Source organism: Pinus tabuliformis, chromosome 3_1, assembly GCF_031772625.1.
Source record: "Pinus tabuliformis cultivar Carrire ecotype Pingquan chromosome 3_1, CPIR1, whole genome shotgun sequence".
In the NCBI taxonomy this organism is placed as follows: domain Eukaryota; kingdom Viridiplantae; phylum Streptophyta; class Pinopsida; order Pinales; family Pinaceae; genus Pinus; species Pinus tabuliformis.
The window spans coordinates 430,072,903-430,091,721 of NC_142301.1; the positions used below are offsets into that span (position 1 = coordinate 430,072,903).

Sequence of the window (18,819 nt, forward strand, 5' to 3'; positions counted from 1 at the left end):
TTTTCGGAATGTCTTCAATCTTCATTCTGATTTGATGATATCCCGAACGAAGATCCAACTTGGTGAAGTAAATTGATCCATGCAATTCATCCAGTAATTCATCAATAACAGGAATGGGGAACTTATCTTTAATAGTGAGCTTGTTGAGCTCCCTATAATCTGGACACATGCGCCATGATCCATCCTTCTTGTGCACCAATACTACTGGAGCTGAGAAAGAACTTTGACTCGGTTGAATTATACCAGCCTCTAGCATTTCTGCAACCATACGTTCAATTTCACTTTTTTGGACATATGGATATCTGTACGGCCTGATGTTTGGAGGAACACTTCCTGGAATCAGATGAATAGCATGATCATGATCACGCATAGGTGGGAGACCTTTGGGAGTCTCAAATACCTTGGAATGATTGTCCAGGACTTTTTGGAGATCTGGAGAAATAGATGATTCCAATGTGGAAACATCTAGCGAACATAATTGTGCAATTACACCTCTTTGCTCCTTTTTTAGAAGCTTTGTCATGCCATTAGAGCTGATTATCTTTCCTGGTTTCCCTGCAATACCCCTTAATTCAACTTCCTTTCCTTCCACAGAAAATTTCATGAAAAGTTCTTGAAAATTAAAAGCTATTGTACCCAAGGATTGTAGCCATTGGACTCCTAGTACAACATCAGCACCTCCCATTGGAATGGAAAGCATTGGGCTAGTCAATACATATTCTCCCATGGATAGCTTGATATTATGGCACTTTCCAGAACAATTTATTGTTCCTCCATTTGCAATCATCACTTGACACTCTGGTGCTGGATATAGGAAGCAATTCAATTCTTTTGCTACCCTACAATGAATAAAATTGTGGGTGCTTCCTGAATCAATCAACACTATTACCTTTTTCTTCTTGATTTGTCCTTCTATCTTGATGGTTTGAGGAGTGGTAATTCCCGCCAATGCATTACAAGATATGGTCGGATTTATTTGTTCTTCATCTAGGCTTTGTTCCTGGAATATATCCTCTTCTTTTGACCTTTCTTGCTCCTTTTCTTCTTCCTCTTCACAATCTATGTAGAATAATTTCTTCTCAGCACACTTATGACCTTTTGTGTATTTGCTATCACAATTGTAACAAAGCCCTTTTGCTCTTTTTTCTTCCAATTGTTGTGGTGTCAACCTTGTAGGTTGTGGAAGACTATGGGCAACAACACTTCCGTCTTTATAGTTGTGAATGGTATGCTTCCTAGTTGCCATAATTTTGCTTTCCATTTTTCTTGCTAACCTGAATGCCTTCTCTAATGAATCAGGTTCCCAAAGGCGCACATCATGTTGGATATTATCCTTTAAAGACCCTATGAACACATCAATCCTATGCTCCTCTGGAATATCTTTTACCCTTATGTTCAATTTTTGGAACTCCTCAATGTGCTCCATTATTGAACCCTTTTGTTTGAGACTTATCAATTGGCTAAAAAAAGTGTTGCTTTTTGTATCCTCATAATGTGCTATCAATTCTTCCGTAAAAATTGCCCAAGTGATAAATTGTTTACGAGAACAAAGCCATTGATACCATACAAACTGATTTGGTTCCAAATATAAAGTTGCCATACGTACCTTTTGTGTGTTTTGCACATTATTGAGATCGAAGAATTGCTCCATCTGTAATATCCATGTGGCGGGATCCTTGCCATCAAACTTCCTCATATCGATTTTTGGAACATGGTGAGTCTTCGATCCAACATTAGAGTCTATGGAATCATGATTAACATTTCTTTTGTTCTCATCATGAGTTTCCTTTACTACCTTTTCACCATTAGTGACCCTTTCTTGTAGCAACTTCTTCAATTCATCCATCTTATCATCCATGCCATCAATTTTAGCGTCCATGCCATTCACCTTAGCTTCCATGCCGTCCATCTTAGCTTCCATGCCCTTTATCTTAGATTCCACGCCATTTACCTTAGATTCCACGCCATTTATCTTAGATTCCACGCCACTTATCTTAGCTTCTGTTAGCTTTTGTGAGCGTGACATTTGTTGCACTTGTTCTTGTAATTTTGATATATCATGTAGCATTTCTTCCTCTTCTTCATGAGTCATGCTAGAGCTTTCAGGTTCCTTACTAGGTGTTTTCATTTTCTTTCCTCGGGGCATCAGTTACCGATAATAATGTTTTACTATGCCCTTTGAATTCCGTTAAACCAAGCTTACACAAAAATATAAAAAAAACTACACACCTTTTTTCACTTTATAGAAGCCTGATATTGAATCTGATGTATCTCTGTATTTTCGGATCATCCAATTCTGAAATTGCTACCTGTAGTAGCCTTCTGCGTCCTCTTTCCAATGCCACAAGTCTGAGCCAAATTGGATTCTCCAAGGAAGAGTTATGTGAAATCTCCCACAGTGACTTGCTTTTAGACTGGTTCAGTAGAGCGAACTTGTACGACGTGCCACGAGTCACTGTTTCAACCTTTGAATCTGAAACACACATACAAGAAACTACAGTCCGTCCTCTTTCTGTACCTTTTACGAAATTTCAATCCGATCCTCAGAGAGAGAGAGTTATGACGATTTTCCCCAGGTCACCTGTTTTGAATGTAATTCAGGAGTCTGCAAAAAGACCAACTTCCTCAGATCATATCTCCGAAAATATCGCGCGAAAAGCTCTGAAATTCGGACCCAAGGTTCAGCGCCAATTCTTCTCAAATGGGTTTTTTTTTGCGACTTCTGAAACGTCACAGAAAAAAAGTTATAGCGAAAATGCCACGATGACCTGTTTGGAGCAGCGAAACCCTAGAATCCAAAGCTCTGATACCAAATGTTATGAAACCAGCTCAAGAAAAGATAGAAAAGATAAATCCACGCCTTAGAATTCAGCCTCTTCGAGGGGGCAACCTCCTTTACATTACATAAATGAACAATTCTTGGATGATACAAATGACAAAACCTCCTTTCTATATATAGGAGTCTAAGGAGTCACAATATAATCCAGCCGACCTAACAATAATAATATAAAGCCACAAAAATAACAATAGAGGGATTCTATGGGGCACAGAAATAACAATATGGGGGTAATAGGGGCACAACAATATAAATAGGGGGTATAACTACAATAGTAATGGGGTAATCACTAGTATTATAGGGACCCAACAGCCTGCCACCTCATCGACCCTCTCTACAATTAAGCAAGGAAATTAGGAAGATAAAAACATTTCAAAGGAATCAAAATACACCTTGGAAAAACGTTATAGGATATTTTAATAAATTTCTAAAGGTTTATTTTCATTTAGAGATCAAAAAAGTTAAGCCGAATGAAGACTTGGAATTTCTCATCCTAATAAAATGCCTTGGAATTTCTCATCCTAATAAAATGCCTTATAGGTATCCTCATCGAAAAAATGGGGAGATTGAGAAAACGGTATAAGACATGCCAACCTAAAGTATTATTCAACCTAGTAGGAGTTCATTTTGAGCTCCACTAGTGATAGTGAGAAAAAAATTAGTCCTTGTAGGATGTGTCCTAATTATAGAGATATAAAAAAATTCACCATTAAGGATGAATTCCATATCTCAATATTAATGAGCTATTCTATGAGCTTCATGGTAGCTTATACAAAGGTTGATCTTAAATCATGGTACCAACCAATCATATTAACAAAATAAGACATTCCCAAAATAACTTTTAGAACACATGAATGACACTATAAGTTACTGTTCATGCCTTTCGGCTTGATTAATGAAATGCACTCCCAAAGAAAGATGGAACTTGGAAATTTCATTCATATTACTAAATAATCATTTTTTTGATAAATTCTTACAACAAAATGGAGACAATATTAGGTTCAAATATTTAGACCATGCCCACGAATGTGAAATAACACAAAAATGATGAATAACCTCATTAGCAACATTCATTAGGGTTTAAAGATCATAAGGTGTGCACATTATATTTTGGTTGCATGCTTGATAGTTAAAGCATATAACTATAGAGATCATTGAATGCCAATTCTAACAAAGGGTTTGAAATTTCACTCTAGAATTACGTTCACATTAGAAGTCAATGTTGCACGATAACAAGCAATATAGGAACCCTAGAAAATTGTCTGAGATTCAAAAGGTAAAATGCACTTCACCAACTATGTATTGTCAAACATCCAAAGCCTATCTTAAATGTTCCCATTAAAAAATCAAATCAATGATATTAATGATATTTTAACATACATTAGTTGTCTCGGGAATCTAAAGATTTAAATAATATTAATTCTTGGTTCTTTCATCTACCCCATGATAAGATGTATCATTCCATAATAATAAATCCACCATAGAGCTTAGGTCCACACAATTATACCAACATTTGAAGTGTTACTTAATTAAAGTTGTCTCGAGAATATTTGAAACTTTGTTTTTCTCAATCCCCACTTGAATCTATGTGTTATGAGCAATATCAATCCTTGCCCACATCAAAAATGTCATTGTGTTCACTGTGTTGACCCTTATGTTGACATGAATAGTAAATGGTATTATGTAGATAGATGAGATCATTCTAGCATTAAAAAGCTTGGAATATTTGTGGAGCTTGAGTCAAGGGAGTATATTTTTCTTCATAGATCTTCATCGTTGTCGTCACCTAGTCACATTATAGTTAATTTCACTTAGTGTTCCATGCTTTTCCTTTAAGATGGTGATGCATTTATCTATTTCCATTGATATCCATGTAATTTCCATAGTTTTACTTGTGAAAATTGTTTATTACAAGCATGCTATCACTTTTGCATAGGTGAAACCCATTTTAGATATACATGATCACCACATTCCATTATTTTGCTTAGGTGATTTATGTATAACCACACATGTTAAAATTTTGCCTACGTAAAATTCACTTTCATAACCATGTACCACTTCACTCCATATTTTAGAAGGTGTATGGTACCTTTTGTTTATAATATATATATATATATATATATATTCCTGAACATACGCTAGTTTAGGATATTTTAAATAAAAATATAAAATATAGGTTGACTATCTACTATTGGCTCATTACTACTTAACTATTATAATCTTTCAAGTAGGCTTTTTCCTCTAAGTTTCATTTTTTAATTAGTCAACTAGAAGTTGTAACTTAAATTCCTTGTGGTACACATGAGACTACACACTCCCCCTTTTGACACTATTGAAGTGAAACACTAATTACTAATTACTCACTAGAGAACTTAAATTTATATCCATGAGGTACATAACTTAAGTTAATATTGTTCCCTTTGGCACATATGTTGAAGAAAAAACACATGACAAAAAAGAAACTTTCCCTAGCCTCAATTTAGCCTTGTTCATACATGTTAAAATTCATCCATCCATTATTATTATCCATTAGCATCAGGTTTGAGGAGTTAATTGAAACTTGATTTAAATAAAAAGGACTAACACCCATGGCGTGCCCTATGGTTTTGACCATCCATCATCCATCCACCTCATCCACTCATGCATACATCCCTACGTAGTGCACACCACTAAGATGACATATGTGTTTCCTACATAACCCTCTTCATACCTTGCATACATGTGAAGTGACTAGTGATGGTTTATCTTAGTGAATGAGCACCTAAATGCACATATTTTGAGGAGATATCATAGATTTGATAAAGACCCAGTTGTACAACTATCAAGGGCGTCCCTTTTAAGGTGAGAATTTCAATGTTAACTTGGTCAAAGTGGGCATTTTTGCATATTATTCTAGGGTAAATTCTTGCATGGTGAAGGTTTATATGTTAACACAAAACATAATTCCCGGTCAAATGGCTTTTAAAAATATTAGGCATTACTCTTGGTATTGACATACATTTCTAGGGAAAAACCCTTATAAATGAAACTTTACACATGGAAAACCACTATTTTTCTTAGAATTTCACCCTCCTAAAATAATATTATTGTTTGGTGCTAGATATTTCTAGGAAAATTCCTTCATCATGGAGGTTTACACTTGGAATTCATGCACATTTATTGGAAATTTTCCCATCTATTTGAGCAAGCCTTTTTTTTTATGATTTTTCCACATGAGGACAAATGACATTGAGATTTTACCCTTTTATGAATATAATGATAGAAGAAGAAGACATGTCGTACTATAATCATCTAGAATATTGTATCCAAGTATAAAGTATAGGATTTGGACTTAATTCACTCACTTATTTAGTTGTTGTAAATATTTGTAATATTTTTCTTGGAGATTCTCATGAAGAAAACAATACTCTATTGTAATATATATTTCACATAAAACCTATATAATGGTTTTCTCTCAAATTTTCACTCAAGGCTCTTTGGTGTAAATAAAAGAAGCTCAAAGTTGTTGGTGTTAGATTGAATCCCTAGACAATCACAAAATTCAAGACCACATAGACATGAGTTTTAAACCTTATCCTTAATGACATGTTGTCATGATCCAATAATTATTTTTTAGTGAGATCTAGATCTAGAATGGTCACTGATGTATAAATTCAAATCATGAGATCAATACAAAGAGTGAGAATGACATTAAAGCATTTTCCACCATTTTTTTCTTTTCTTGTTAATTCTTAGCATGGTATTAGAGCCATGATAATGGAATGGTGAAAATATAAGAGCCATGATGAGGTTTATCAAAGCCTCTTTAGTATTAAGGGGCATGATCGATCCTTTACAGTATTCATCCATTGGGCATAGTAAATTTGTGAGAGTTTGAGAGCATAAAGATCAAGGGAGTGTTGTAACCACACATTTTCCCGCGATGTAATTTCAAATTTTGTGTAAGCATATGAGCCTAGGTTTGCACATGATTTTAATGCTTTGTGCTAGCATTCATGCAATGATTAGATATTGTTGTATGAAGATTTAAGGATTGCATTTCTAATCCTATCTAAACCACTAGATCCCATGAAATAAGTGTCAACGAATTATAATCAATGATAGTAAAGGTGAGTATATTATAAATATTCGTTGCAACATCCCACTATTATACATATAGCAATGTTTACCACCTCATCCAAAAGTTGATGGTTGAACAATCAAACTAGGTAAACTAATTACATGCTCCAAATTAGGGCCATTAATTTCTTTCACAAGGAAGTCTACATGATATCATAAAAAATGAAATCATTTGGTGTTGCAACAAAATCCTGTTCACCACTAGTGTTAGAGCTTGGACTTCCCCTTTTATGAGTAGAAATCCTAGTTGATAGCCATGTTGAGTACCTTGAAAGCAACCATAACATCAAATGAAGGAATCTATATGATTTTGCAATGATATAAACATCATCTTTTCAACATCGATTCAATCATTCCATAAGAACAACACTTTGATTTAGTACCAAGCCCAAAACTCAATATTGTTGAGGATAAGAATCCTTAAGAAGGATGATGCTACTTGTCACCAATGCAAAACCCAAAGTATTAGAATTCTCTTAAATGTAAAGTAAGATCCCAGATTCCATTGTTTCACAAAATCATTATAAATATATTGTGAATGAAATTTACCAACTCCATATTTTGATAAAAAATTGCCTTCAAGAAAAGTTAGAAAATCTATGCTTGATGTGTATTTTATCAAAAACTCTGATGGCTTGCCAGGAGAGAATGCACCAGGTTTTCCTTTTTGAATGGATGATAGAGCCTTTTTCAAAATTGAATTGGCTAAGAAGTCAAACACATGTAGACCTGATTTTGTTGATGCAACAATATCTAGTAGAAACTTCTAATCCTTCTCCACAAATTTCTTGATTTGCTGATAGTAGTCCTTAAGTTGATCACCAAATTCTCCAACAACATCCTTTGAAGGGGTTGAATATATCAAGAAACTATGGTTGATAGAAAAGTTTCTTATGTTGCTTCAGTGTTATCAATCACAACATATGCATGGAGACAATTATAAATGACATTTTCACCATGAAACTCCAAGCCAATTTGAAAGTATCGACTCAAGTTGTTATCTAGTGATTGAATAATGCTTTGAATGTTTTTTTTTTCATTTTATGAATAAAGGGTAAGCTTTATGAATGAGAAATATAAATCTTCAAGTGATTCATTTCACTTACAATTCCTTCAAAAAGCATGCTTCGAGTTTCCTCAATATTTGCATCATTCATTGCTAAAGGAATTTTTGCTAGTTGTCTTAATTTGAGAGATGGATCATTCTTTAGGCATGCTATGCAATTCCACAATCAATTTCTCTACTTGGTCTTGTAATGTTTTTATGGAATACGATTTTCTACTTTGCGATTAGCGCAATTAGCCTCTTCAGTTTGTGATTGTATCATTGCAATCATTGCTTCCTTGTGATGAGGAGAAATTATCACTCCTTTAATGTGATGTATCGCAATAATATTTGCTTCTTTGTGATAAGGCATGAATAACTTCCCTTGAATCCTTGTGGCATCGCATCTTCCCTTGACTCTTTGTGATATCACATGTTCTCTTGAGGGTTTTCGATATCACATCTTCTCTTTCCTTCCATCAAAAATACTTGCATAAGGACACTGTCTCCAAATATTGCAATAATAATGGTAGCCCTTTTATATTCAACACCATTAAAATGATTCACATTTTGCATCTTGAATGATCTCCTAATGAAACACAATGCGTAGGCCTCAATGAGGATATTTTCTCCAGATTTATAGGAAACACTTTTTATATCTTCATAAAATCCCAAATCGAATTCTTGTAGACAATTCAACGATTTAAAATAGGATTTCACTCTCAATACTCTTGAATATCAAACCTTTTAAATTTATCCTAGTGATTCCTCTGGATATATTCAATACAATCATCTAGATTGAAATCTAAAGGTGTATTAAGGACCACTATTTTTTCCTTGTTCGAACGAACATTTGTAGCAGCCTTTCTCTTGCTAGAATTTAGGGACAAATCACCTAGTATTTGATGGATACTCACAATTTGACCCTTATATACATCTACATTGGGGCCTAAACAAAATTGGCCTCTTTCTTGAGAACTAGATAAGGCATATGTAGTACTTGTTCCTGTCTAAAATGAGACCAGGCATCTTTGTTCCTTTATACTAATGTCTTCATCCATACTCATCAAAAATATTGTTTAAAAATTCAATACCTCTAGAAGCAATCAAAATTACATTCAAAGACTAGAAGTAGATCGCGAGTTGGTAATCTGTATTTCACCACTATTATATTCTCCATACATGATGCCTGCATATCAAACATTATACCACGACGTTTTCCCAGTAGTTCAACAACGAAACCTGTGTATTATTTTGGCACCCCCATAATAACAATCTCATAAGGTTCCAACAACTTGTCATTTAGTCTTTTGTTCATAACCTTTGGTGGACCTGATGTAAATTCATATACTTCATCTTCAACATTCCCTACTTTAGATGTATTGTAATACTTAATCCAAAGTACCACTTCTCTATGTAATCATATAGCTTATCTTCTTAAGGGTGCTACCAGTGGCCATAGAAACAAAATCAATTAACTTTTCATGCATCGATTTACTAAGATAAATAATAAGTTTCAATGCTCTTAGGCTAATTTCCACACCCACATTGCACATGACTTTATCGCATAAAATGGGAACAACAGAAGTGACTTGAAGTATGATGTTTGTCTTGCAACATATAGAGCTAAAACAACCTGATTGATTGCACATATACTAGGTACATTCATTTCCAACAATACTTTATACATTTCTTTTCGCAATTGTTGCACTACTTTTGCCTAACTTCAAATATTTGCGAAGACATAAATGATACGCTGTAATATTCAGAAGCAGTGTCAAGAAGAGGATACTAATTGGAAGCTATGGTTTTTGAAGCCTCATTCTATAGGTCAATCTCACTTAGAACATATATATTGTGATGATAGCTTTGAATTTCATCTTCTTCGATATTGGGCCTATCCCTCTAATGTCCATCAAAATTTAAATTAGCTTTACCAGAGTCTATGGTGCCTCTCTTTCAACTTCTTACAGTTCAGTCATATGTCATACTCTCATTTGTTGCAACACCTAAATTTTTTATTTTCTTTTTTCTTTTTCTTTTCCCCAACCATGAATAATTTCTCTAATTTTTGGGGAATCAATGTGTCCTTGAAATTTCTTCCCTTGTTGCAAATTCTTCACAATTTAACATAAATTTCAAAATAGCTTGTAAAATTTGAGGCAGTGAAAAATGTGTATATGGACCAATGGCGTGGATTTTCTTATTACTTTGAAACTCTTCGTGATGAACACTCTACATACCCTGCTTGGTGCTAGCACCACCTAGAAGGACATCGAAGTGGATAACATGCACAAGGTATGAAAAATAAAATGTTACGAGTACATCTGCAATTGCAACAAAAATATATCCAATTATAACTTCTCTCTCCATTGATTCTCCAAGACATATTTTTCACTTGAGCCTCTAATAGAAACACCATATGCCCCTTTTTAGTTGAAATTCCAATTAGGAGCCTTCCCAACACTTGCAACCCTTGCAACCTAATTACTTTTGGCTGTCTTTTCTTACTATTTTTTATTGTTCTTCAATTGTTTTGATCTATTGTAGTCTCCTCTACTTGGCTTTTGTGAGTTGTATTTTTAAGAAATACGATCTAAGAATTCATTTGATTTGGAGGTCATTAAACCTCATGGTTGTAGATTATAAGAGTGTATTACTTGTGGATTTATTTATTTTTTAACTGAAACGGTTATGTTTTATTTATAGAGAGAATCAGGTTAGGCTACGCCAAACAACCAAAATACATTCTTTGGAAAGTCAGAAGCACAACCTTTCCACTCAGGGGATTATTGCCTTGATCGGGGAATCAACATTTGTACTTATCATCCCAATTTGCAACGTACTTCCTATATTTTCCAATCTGTCCACTTCCTTGTTTAAACCCCTGAGAATATGGTAAAATTGAACCGAGGGAATTTCTCTCAGAATTCTCTTTAGTCTTGTTAGCAGCTTGTTTAGCACCGGATCCTTTAGCTCTTTCTCACTAATGAGCGCTTTTATTAGCACTTTCGAGTCTCCAAAGACTAAGATTTCTCTTGGATTTTCCTCTCTCACCATTGACAAGCTTTCAATAAGCCTAGAATTTCTACTTGGTTGGTGGTTCTCTAACTAAGCCCCTAGGTGAAACTATCTTCTTTGTTTCCATTCGGTGAAAAAATCACCTCGCCCGCCCCTGACTTTCCTGGGTTGCCTTTTGAAGTTCCATCGAAGAAGATTGTGCACTTGCCTTGGGATCTCCACCAATGTTGAAAGTTGTCCTCTGAATCTCGGATTTGCCATCTTTCCTTTTGAATTGGGCAAGGATTTGCTTTGATTCTGACCCTGCTGGAATAAGCATCCAATCACGTCCTTTCTTCAATTAGCAGAGAACTATCATCTTTGACGGGGAAATGATTCAAAGTTTCTAAGAGCATACCCTTTGCTCAGGCAACCACCATTGCTGGAGACCAATTTGTATTGTTGAAAATGTTATTGTTCCTGGCGAGCCAAAGCTTCCAGCAGACATATTTCAGGGCAGCAATCCACACTCGGTGCCAAAGAGACTTGCTAGTGATGCTATGAGGATAACTGTCTTTCCAAGAGGTAAACATGGAGACAACCAAGACCTGAGATGGAGGGAAAACATTCAACCCATGCAGGAAAAAGGACCAGAACTCCTTCGCGAACTCGCACTCTATAAATAAGTGATCAAAAGTTTCCTTTGCACATTTGCATAACACACAACGATGGGGGCCTACTATATTCCTTTTGCATAAGTTTTCTCCAGTCAGAATTTTCTTGTTCATCAACGTCCAAAAGAAGAAATTAATTTTGGGGATGCTGAAGCTATCCCAAACCTGCTTCCAAAAAGATTCCTGGTGAGTCGATTCCTTCCTAGTTTGCTTCTGAATGTAGCTTTGAGCTATCGAATAGACCCCGGTCTTGCCCTAGCCCCAAGAATCTTCTTCTTCCTTGTGGATCGGTGCGAAATCAGAGATTTCTTCAAAAAGAATTTCCAACTACATTTGTAAATGTTCTGGAGTTCTAGGAAACTTCCATTGCTGCCAGTTCCCATGGTTGTCCCATTCTGAGATGTCTTCTATTTTCCTGATTCCTTTCGCATGTAACCATGCTCTTAACTCAGAGATTTCGTTAACTTCTACAAGAGGAGGATGGCCCATAATGCTGTCTCTCCATAACATTGTGTTTTTGCCATTGCCAGGAATCCGATACAGGTAGGATCTAAAAAATTCAATGCCTCTGTTACACAACTTCCAAGCCAAAGATCCTTTTGGATTTTTCTCCACCGTGAATTGCCTCAACGACTGATTGTTTAGATATTTAAGTTTGATTAATTGGCTGACTGGGTGGCTAGGCTCTACGTGGATCTGCCATAATAACTTGCATCCCATTGCTAAATTGGCATGCGTGGGGTCTCTAATTTGTAATCCACCTTCCATGATAGGTCGCTCCAAAATGTCCCAGTTTATTAAGTGAAATTGGTTATTGTCTCCACGACCTCCATTCCACAGGAAATCGTGAATGAGCATTGAAATCTGATCGGAGATTGCTTTTGGAGCCAACATTAGAGAAGCCTAGAAAGTGGGCAATGTCGAAACAATAGATTTGATTAAAGTGAGCTTGCCTCCTGTGGTGAGCTAAAAACCTCCCCAGACTACGATTTTCTTCTTGAATTTTGCTATAACCTCCTCCCACAATTGGGTTCTGTTGGAACCCAGCGTTAAAGGAAGGCCTAAGTATTTTATTTTTTCCCAGGAAACGTGCCTAGCAAAGCCTAAATGGTTTGAAATTTTCTCAATTGTGTGTTGATCTGTGTTCCATCCAAACACAACACTTTTCCTCTCACTTATAAGGGCTCCCGAGATGCTACAGAATTTTTGGAGGATGACTTTAAAAGAATTTGCTATTCTCAAAGAAGCTCCTCCAAGCATTAAGGAGTCATCTGCGAACAGAGCATGGTTCACGAGTTCAATTCCTTTTACTATTCGAATCCCAGGAATGCTGCCAGCTTGTTTTTCAAAAGAAAGCTTTCTACTCAAGGAGTCTGCCATTAGAATATAGAGGAAGGGGGATAGAGGGCAGCCTTTCCTCAATCCCCTAGTGGCTAGGAAGTAGTTGGCAGGCCTTCCATTTACCAAAGGCGCGATCCAGATCTTTTCTATGCAGGATTTGATGAGATTAATGAACTCCTAACTAAAACCAAAGGATAAAAGAACCCTGTACAAAAATGAACGGTTAACTCTGTCAAAAGCGTTAGACATGTCTAGTTTGATTAGCATACCTTGTTTTTTTCGGGAATGACTGGAATGCAAAGCTTCTTAGACTTGAATTACATTATCCAGGATGTGCCTTCCTTTCACGAACCCCCCTTGAGTTGGAGAAATTAATTTTTGCAGCAGAGGTTTGATTCTATTCGCTAGGAGTTTAGCTAGAATCTTGTAGGAGGCGTTGCATAGCGAGATCGGCCTATATCTTTAAAAGGACCCAGGGTTCACTTCGTTGGGAATTAAGGCAAGGAAGGTGGAATTGATTCCACCTCCGACCTTAGCTTTCCTTAGGAATCCATGAATCATTCTCAGAAGGTCCGATTTAATTATCTCCTAGCATGGTCTATAAAAATGAATTGAAAAGCCATCTGGCCCAGGAGCTTTGTCGAGCTCCATGGACCACACTATTCTAGAGATTTCCTCTTCTGAGGTGGGATTCAACAACATGTTATTTTCATCTGTGTTAAATAGGTTTGGGATATGAGTGAGGAAATCATTTATGTCCTCTTCGCACCCATCCATTTCAGTGCTAAGAAGAGTCTGAAAGTGGTTCCCAGTTGCTTCCTTTACCTGATCAAAACCTTTGCACACCTGCCCACTGGAAGTGTTGATTTCAGTGATGTGGTTTTGCGAAAGGTGAGCCCTATACTGTCTGTGGAAGTATGCAGTGTTTCTGTCTCCAGCTTTTAACCACAATTTGCGAGACTTGATTCGCCAATATTTTTCTTCTCTTCTGAAGTAACTGTAAATATTCCTTTGAGCAGATTTTTCTTTGTCAATGTCCAATGAGGAGATTTCAGTCTTTTCCAAATCAAATTGGATATCAGCTAGCTGTTGGACAACTTCTTTCCTTTGGCTGGTAGGAGTTTTTAAAGCCTTCTTTATCCAATCTTCCAAGGCATACTTTGGATTTTTTAATTTTTGTTCCCACACAAAGCTTGGGGAGCCTGTTACTTCTTTTTGCCAAGCTGTTTGAATTGTTTCAAAGAACCCTTCTCTTTTAGCCGAGAGAGGACTAAATCGAAAAGGAAGTGGCCCTAGGTCCTCTTCTTCTTTCAAACAGAGAAGTATTGGCTTGTGGTCCGAGGTTAATTTTGGAAGAATCTTGGAGAAGATGATTCTTCTATCCATCATGATTGAACTGTGGGTGAGAAATCTATCCAACCTGGCTGAGATATGATCCCCTATTCTATTGTTGGTCCAGGTATATTCTCCTTTCACTGGCTTGAAATCTACTAGATCCCATTGAAGCATGAGGTTTTCCACTATGTAGAGCATAGGATCCTTGGTATAAGAACCTCCTCTCTTCTCTTTGGGATCCATAATAATGTTTAGATCTCCTCCTATGACAATGTTCTTTGGATTATGAAGTTCTAAAAAGTCTGAGAGTGACTTCCAACGCTCTCTCTTTTCAACATAGTGTACAGGAACATACAAGTTAAAGAGAGCTAAGATGAGATTGCTTGAGGTATGTCGAAGAACGGTGAAGATCCAATGCTGTGTCTCCTAGGATCTTTCTAACGAGAAGATTTTTCCAAACCAAAGGTGCTTATTCCTCCAACCGAGCCTCTGGCGCTTACTGCCTTCCCATTGTCAAATTTCGATTTTGTGCTGCTTGTATTGAGAAGGAGCTCCCCTTCTATTTTTGTCTCTTGGTGCATGAGAATGTTTGTGGGTTCCATTTTCAATAAGTCTTCAACAGCTTCTGCCTTTGAAGGATTCCCCAATCCCCTGCAATTCCAAGAGACCAACTGCATTACTTACTGCTTGTTGGGATGGGTCCACCTCCCTTGGGAGGTCTATTTCTGGTGCTTCTCTCGAGAGTCATCTCGATGGTGGCTTGGCTCCCTAGGGTTTTTTTGTCTTTCTGCTTCTTCTTCTCTAGTTTGCTTGTGTCTTCTCCTTCCGGTTCTCTTTGAGGGCCTCTCGAAGGTCTCATCCTCCAATGAGCCAGAATTCTCTATGTTCTTTTTCTTTTTTTTTTATAATGTCTGCATATGATAGAGAGGAATTACTACCTAGAACCAGACTTGAGGGAAGGATTTCCACATTACCTGAAACCGGAGAGGCAAAGTCATTCGTCTGGATGAGTCCTTCCTGATCTGCTTCTGGTGGTTCTGGAAGAGTGTTGAGAGGTTCGAAGGAGTTTTTATCTTCCTCGGTGTTGTTTGGTTCCATGCTCCCTGAGATTTGAGGGTTTCCACTGTATTGCCCCGATCTTTTCCCTGTCTCTTTGCCTTTGGATTTATTATTCTGCCTGTTGTGTGCTAGTTTCTTTACTTGCTTCCATTGTTCTCCTTTGTCTTTCTCTACTATCTCCTCACTCTTCTTCTTGCAGTACCTTGCGAAATGCCCGTACTCGTGGCGGTGTCAGCATTTTAAGGTAAGCTGTTCGTAGTCAAGCTCTTGGATGTGGGTCCAATCTGCAACCGAGAGTTTGATGGCTTCAGGTAAACCGACTTCCAAGCAACTTTAACACAGATTCGAGCACAAGAGTATTGGTCTTTTCTCATCGCTTGGTCTATGTATTTGCCTAGGGCATTTCCTATATACTGCAACGATCTATGGTTCCAGCAATGAAGAGGGAGATGAGGAAGGCACACCCACACTGGAACTGCTGTGGGCACATCCTGTGCCGGATCGAAATCTGGTGACCATTTATTCAAATAAATCCCTTGAGGGCCCATAAAATATGGCACGTTCCTGAAGATCAGACTTCTATCTTCCGCATTGTCAAACACAAAGACGAAGAACCCTTTGCCAACGAAGTGACTTTTAATTCCTTCTGAAACCAACAAAATCTAGTTTCGTTTTACCCATTCTTCTACTGCTTTCGGGGATGGCCATGGCCCTATGAACTGGCCAATAAGACCCCTTTCGGCTATATTCAATGCTAATCTGCAAGTTTCTTCCATCGACAATACCACCGTGGGGATATTATCCAGTTTTTTCACAAACTTCTGTTGTGATCCAGAGATCGTTCTTTTTCCAGCTACTGCTATTAACTTCCTGAATGCTTCGACTTCAAGAGGCGAGGATGGAGGGGCCTCAGAGCCACCTACAAGATCCATTGCAGCAAGGAACCGCTCGATAGGAAGGGAGAACGCAGCTAGGGTAGTTGCAGTCCATCCATGCGTGCGATGTGTATTACTTGTGAATTAATCTCTTGTAGATATGAGAATTTTTATAGGGAAATAGTTTCTTCTTTGATTAAAGAATCTTAAACTGTAATATGAGATAATCTATTTAATTTTTTGTCAATGATTATTACAATGCATTCAGATTTGCTTGTTTCATGAAGCTCAGAGCCGTGTAAGTGAAAGCATTACTTTGATTTGAATAAATATTTAGATCCAAAACTATGTCACCCTCAACAATAGTAGATCAACCTATATCTACCTCCATATTGGATTCACTATTTAGTCATGGGCTATTTTCTCCTCCAATGATTTGATCGCTCCAAAAATCAATCCACTGGTCACTCTAACTCAGGAATAACTCTGAATTTGAATCTTGGTAAATAAATTCTATTGTTCCTATTTATATTTGTGAATGTGTTGAAATTCGTACAACGATTTGTATCAACGATTTTCATTGTTAACTTTCTCAAAAAATCGATGTATCTCAAAGACAACTCATTATTTTCAACCCCAAAACCATCTTTTAATACTTCTGAGCCATCTTTGGCTTCCACACAGGTTTGGAATTTGGAACTCATGCATCATCATTGAATTTGAATGGGGAAAATACTTTTCCGCATATGCTTGGAGAAAAGATAAAAAAAAATTGTTTTTTATTAATCTAAAATGTATAATATGTGGGTGACATTATTTTGAAATTAAGTGTCATTTGATTGTGAACATTAGAATACTAAAAACTGAAATGATCACCTTTTCTTTTTTGAAAATAGAAGCATTTTTTTATATTAAAAGACTTTTTTTTTGTCGGCTTGAACCACGAGGGATTTGAACCTTGAATCTCATAGTTTACATAATACTTCACAACAAGAAAATCACCAATTGAGCTGCCCCCTATAGGAATTAAAAAAGAAATGTTATAAGTATGTGGTGATCACTTCTCAAAAAGGTCACTGTAAACCAATGTGATTGCAAAGAAGGTTTATTTCTTTATTTTGGGTTATCACATATGTGGGAGTTATAGTTGGGTTGCAATTTTGTGCTAGTAAAAAGTTGTCAAAAAACTAGTTAAAGTATTGTCAAAGAATTATAAAAGAGAGTATGTTGAAGCTCTCTATTTTAATATCATTGTGATCACAAGGGATATTTCCTCTACTTTTTTCTCTGCTTCTTATCCTAGACCACCTTGAAATTGAATAAGGGGGTCTAAGTACAAGTGTCTTTTTGTGATTCTCTATTTCTTGATTAGTTTTTCCACTTGATTGTTATTTGTCACATTCTACAAGCAATAATAAGCCATTCAAATCAAATTGATCACTGCACTGTCAAAATTGAAGGGTCAAGTCCCAAACTCTTTCAAAGTTAAGCATGCAATTTATTATTAGGACCTACCTAGAATTGAATAAGGAGGTCAAGTGAGTTAATCATTGTAATCACACTTTATGTTGCATGATCAATAATACCTAACACTCCAAGGTGACATAAAAATGAGAAAATGTGTCTGACAAGCTCATATAATCAAGAAAGTACAATTGAGTGTAATAAGAATTGGTAAAAGAGGAAAGCATCTAGAAAACACATCGCAAGAAATCAAGGATTTGTAAGAGTACAACAATGAATTTTGAAATGAAATTAAAGCACTTGAGTAAGACTTACAACATAAAAAAAACATCATTGATCACATGGGTTATAAACTATAGTGAGAAAATGATCTTCAAAGTGATCTAGATATGAAAGATCAATTGATTAATGCACTTCAGATAAAATTAAGAGAAAGTAAATATCAACTTGATGATATGCTTGTTGCAACGTCTACAACTTGGATCCTTTCAAGAATGAACTATTGAAAAACTTCTCACTTTACACCTAACAAGGGGGCATATTAGATATCAGGCTTCAAGATTCAAAGTAAATGAATAAGCAATTGATAATTCCAGCATAGTAACCAATCTCCTCAACAAAAATCATTTCAATTATTCATTTGGATTATTCAGAGATAATAGTCATTCACTTCCATACATCTAGAGATTGGTAGTTTTTAGGAATAGCTTCATCAAAGCTCAATACAACAATTTTGGATTGAAGATGACAAAAATTATTGGTAAAATTATTTAGACTTATGATTGAGGGCAGGAATGTTAGACTATGACTCCCTAGACAATCATAGAGTTCGTGACCACATAGACATGATTTGTAATCCTAATCCTTGATGAGATGTTGGCATTATCCACTGATAATCTTTCAATGGGATTTAGATTTAGAATGGTCATTGATGTATTATAAATTTCAAGCATGAGATCAATACAAGGAGTAATAGAATGGCATTAAGTCCTTTCTTCCATTTTCCTGTGTTGTCTTGATCATGTTAATTCTTAACAGTTGGATTATTTTTGTCTTTATTTTGTCTAAGCC

General features: G+C 36.3%; 1 pseudogene; it reads right to left on the reverse strand.

Annotated features, from left to right (window-relative positions):
* Nucleotides 1–7,009: 7,009 nt before the first annotated feature.
* Nucleotides 7,010–15,448, reverse strand: LOC149187597 (conserved oligomeric Golgi complex subunit 2 pseudogene; annotated as a pseudogene).
* Between the last annotated feature and the right edge of the window lie 3,371 nt (nucleotides 15,449–18,819).